Source organism: Cucurbita maxima, unplaced genomic scaffold (assembly GCF_002738345.1).
Source record: "Cucurbita maxima cultivar Rimu unplaced genomic scaffold, Cmax_1.0 Cma_Scf00100, whole genome shotgun sequence".
NCBI classification, from domain to species: Eukaryota; Viridiplantae; Streptophyta; class Magnoliopsida; order Cucurbitales; family Cucurbitaceae; genus Cucurbita; species Cucurbita maxima.
The window spans coordinates 255,654-260,494 of record NW_019272116.1 but is presented as its reverse complement, the minus strand read 5'-3'; the positions used below and the strand labels follow the sequence as shown (position 1 = coordinate 260,494).

The 4,841-nt window shown below is 34.3% G+C and overlaps 1 non-coding gene across 1 annotated transcript; it reads left to right on the top strand.

The window, feature by feature from the left end:
- Window positions 1–751: 751 nt before the first annotated feature.
- On the top strand, window positions 752–824 carry TRNAA-UGC. The gene has a single exon. It is a non-coding gene; the product is annotated as a tRNA-Ala (tRNA).
- The last annotated feature ends 4,017 nt before the right edge of the window (window positions 825–4,841 follow it).

Below are 4,841 nucleotides of genomic sequence, written 5' to 3'. Positions count from 1 at the left end.
ATAGACACATTCTACCTCTGAGGACTTCACGTGTTTCCTGCAATACGAAAAAATACAAACTTAATACCTAGGCCTAAGGCTTCATACATACGTTTCAAGTGGTATAACAAGGGCATTTGGTCTAGTGGTATGATTCTTGCTCTGGGAGTGAGAGGTCTCGAGTTTGATTCTCAAAATGCCCCTTCAAGAGATTGTAGTATGGGGATGTAGCTCAGATAGTAGAGCGCCCACTTCTAATGTGGATACGACATAATGAGTAGGGATAGTTTTTCATGTCACTATTATTGAAAATTACTTCTTTTCAATTTTTCCTTATTCATGAAATGTTGAGTAGTGATATTTCTTCATTTTCAATATTTCCTTATTTATGACATAATATGCATATATACTTTTTCATTTTCACAATTATTGATGAAGGGACGTTTAGGGTTTTTTGATGTAAAAATCGTAGGGATGTAGTTCGAATGGTATAGCGTTCATTTCCCATGTGGAAAGTATGAGGCTCAATACCTTGCATCTTCAATTGAATCGATTATTAAATATATTATTTCTTTTCAATTTTTTCTTATTTAGGACATAATGAGCTGGGATAGTTTTTCATTTTCACTATTAGATGACGAGATGCATAGGACTTTGTGACGTAAGAATTGTGGGGATATCTAAACTATTTGTTATTAATATTTTGATATTTTTTTATTTTCACTATTATTGATGATGGGACATTAATAGGGTTTTATGATGTAAGAATCATGGGGATGTAGCTCAGATGGTAGAGCGCTCGCTTTGCATGTGAGAGGTACGGGGATCGATACCCCGCATCTCCAAAAGAAAGAAATGATTTTTTTCAGTATGAGTTAATTTAACATGTTATGTATAAGGTGGGTAGGAGAGAAAAAGAAAAGATACTTATATAAGGAGGACCTTCACTTCTTCACAATTGCAATATCTGACCAATGAATATAATGGTCATTTATAGTTTCTATCACAATAATATAAAATTTGGGAACAAAGCCTATATGAGACTGAAAAGACTCAAAAGACCGTTCAATGGTATTTTAGATTAAAAAAACTTTTATGAGCTTTGTACCTTTGTTAGTGTTACTTTGTACCGTTGTTAGTGTTACTTTGTACCTTTGTTAGTGTTACTTTGTACCTTTGTTAGTGTTACTTTGTACCTTTGTTTGTATTACTTTGTACCTTTGTTAGTGTTACTTCGTACCTTTGTTTGTATTACAGTTGAAGAGTGAGAAGCAAGATTTGAAACCTTTTTCTAAATTGAGTAAGTCCACAATCGAACTTGATCAAGGCTTAATTAAATATCTCAGATGCAATCTACCACAAGAATTGCATGAAACTTAAAAACGACAAAGATATGCTCAGATTTCTATAAGAGGGAACCTCTCAACTTGAGAGATCAATTTCATTGATCACAAATATGCTTTTACATAATAATTTGTGGGTATTTATAGTCTCCCCACAAAAAAAGTTAGTGCCCGTGATTTAATCTCGATCCCTTTAAATCTCCACAGAAGACGAAGTCAATTTGAGCATTACAAACTTTATGAAATTAAAATAATAAATAAAGTTTTCTAACCATTATGAAATGATGCTTGCAACTTCATCCACTACTTCAACTGTGCAAATATACCTCTCAACTTGAGAGATCAATTTCATTGATCACAAATATGCTTTTACATAATAATTTGTGGGTATTTATAGTCTCCCCACAAAAAAAGTTAGTGCCCGTGATTTAATCTCGATCCCTTTAAATCTCCACAGAAGACGAAGTCAATTTGAGCATTACAAACTTTATGAAATTAAAATAATAAATAAAGTTTTCTAACCATTATGAAATGATGCTTGCAACTTCATCCGCTACTTCAACTGTGCAAATATTTACTTTTGAATCTCCAAATGGTATTGACTCAAACGAATCAGCTAGTAACACATGAAATGATGGTTGAACCTAGCCTATCCAATTTTGTAGATGAAGCATGAATGCTTGTTGAATCTTCTTGGCCTTGGGTTGTGTAAAATGTCTAGTTGGAACACCGTGATTTTTATCATCATCCCCCTCTTCAAAAGGATTCATCCTCGAATCAAAAAAATCATCACCTACATCAAAAGAACTCAACTCAGTAACATTGAAAGTAGAATGTACACCGTGATTCTTATCATCATCCCCCTCTTCAGGATTCGTCATTGAATCAGAAAAATCATCACCTTCAAAGGGACTCAACTTAGCAACATTGAAAGTAGAATGTATTGACAATTCTAAGGGAAGATCAATTTTATTGTTCCATGCAATAAGAACAATAAAATGAGTCATTTTACTAAATGTCTTACAGAGCATTTATAGTCAAATAAAGAATTAGGAATCCACCACGCTATCTTTAGATCTATAGACACACTATCTATGCTTAACATTAAAATAAATGAACGTGGATCGAACACGTCTCCTCTTCACTATGACGCTCTCCACACTAATATTAAAATTGAAAATTCATAATGCAAAGGTGTTTCCACTAATTTTAGTTTGAACGTGGATCAAACACGTGACTTTCAGATATTCAATCTGACGCTCTCTCTGAGCTATCCCCGCAATCACTAGAAATGAAAATTCATCAGTAAAGGTATTTTAGCTGATTTTAACAAGGAATAATGACTAATTTTTTTATTGAATAGTCAGGTTTTGCGAAACAGGTGTGGTGAACATGGATATCGAACACGTGACCTTCAAATCTTAAATTTGACGCTCTACAAACTGAGCTATCCCCGCTAACATTAAAAATGAAATTTTTTTAAGTAAAGGTATTTCCGCTAATTAATTGAAATTTTAGAAAGAAATAATCACTAATTTTAAATTGAAGAGTCAAATTATGCAAGATCGAATATGAGACCTTTAGATCTTCAATCTAACGCTCTCTCAACTGAGCTATCCACACTAACATTAAAAATGAAAATTCATCCTAAAGGTAATTTCGCTAATTCATTTTAATTTTAAATAGAAATAATCACTCATTTTTAATAAGATATTCAAGTTATCCAACTTGTATAAGGTGTGGTGAACTAGAACACGTTAGGTATTTTCGATAATTCATTGAGATTTCAGAAAGGAATAATGACTAATTTTTGATTTAATAGTCGGGTTATGCAACTAGAATCAGGTGTGGTGAACGTGTTGATCAAACACGTGACCTTCAAATCTTCAATCTGACGTTCTCCCAATAGAGCTATCCCTGCTAATATTAAAAATGAAAATTCATAAGTAAAGGTACTTCCACTAATTCATTATATTTAAAAAAGAAATAATCAATAATTTTAGATTGAATAAGCAAGTTATGTTTTTAGATTGTATGGTCAGGTAATAAACTTGTATCAGGTGCGTTGGACGTGGATAAAACATGTGTGACCTTCAAATCTTCCGTCTAACAATCTCCCAATTGAGCTACTCTTGCTAACATTAAAAATGAATATTCATCAGTAAAGGTATTCGGTACGCTTCTGGAAATTCAACAGAAGGCAATAGTATTAGACCGAGATGCCAGATTTAAATCTCGCTTCTGGAAAATTCAACAAAAGGCATTGGGTACATAGTTATAGTACAACATTCCACCCATAAACAGATGGTCAAACAGAAATGCTCAAGCAAATATTGGAAGACATGTTGAGGGTATATGTGAATGATTTTGCAGGACAATGAGATAAGTACCTACCCCTTATGAAATTTGCTTATAATAATAGTTGTCAAGCCACCATACAAATGGCCACATACGAGGTTCTCTACGGACGAAGATTTTGATCCCCTATCTTTTAGGAAGAAGGGGGCAAACGGCAACTATTGGGCAGTAGCTGGTGCAAATTACCAACCCCGCAGTCCAGAAGATTAAAGCTAGGATACAAACCACACAAAGCCGAGAGAAAAGCTATGTAGACCTAAGGCGCAAGGACATGGAATTGTAGGTAGGGGATCATATATTCCTAAAAGTTCCACATGAGAGGGGTGCACAGGTAGGGTAAAAAGGTAAGCTAAGCCCTAGGTTTATCCGTCCTTTTGAGATATTAGAAAGGATTGGATATGTGGCCTATAGAATCGGGCAATGCCCAAATTTGTCTGCAGTACGTAATATCTTTCATGTATCCATACTACGGAAGTATACCCTAGATCCTTCGCACGTACTAGCTCATGAAACTCTCTTCTTGAGAGATGACCTAACGTATAAAGAAGACCCGATTCAAATAATAGACAAGAAATTCAAAAGATTGAGAAACAAGGAAATCGCTCGTGTTAAGGTCCTATGAACGAATCATAGAGTAGAAGAAGCCACTTGGGAAACAGAAGGCAAATAAGAACCTTGTACCCTGATCTATTTTAGAATAAGCACTTTCGATGACCGAAAATTTTCAAAGGAGAGGAGAATTTGCAACACTCAAGGTCTCCAATAAGAGACCGTGTATAATCCCTACTAAGTTGTATCTAGACTTCCCGAATCATTCAATTTTTTATAGAACAATAATTACAAGGTGCTTAAAAAGGAAGGCTCCGATCGGAGAAGATTTTTCTGGCAGAAGATTAATAAAAATCAATAATGAAATTATAGAAATTCTAGATGTTTCAATGGTAGTGAAAAATCCGTCTATAAATTATGAATTAGGGTAGACTATTAGGGGCAAGAAGCAAGCTTAATCGAGTACCCAATCGAGAGATACAAGTTTTTTGTTTTGGGGTATCGTGTTCATGGGTTTACCTCGAATTCGAGAACTATAGTCCACTATTCATTTCCAAACTTGTTCCTGCACCTTCTAAATAAGTTTACCCATAAGTTTGGTGAAGAAAAGAG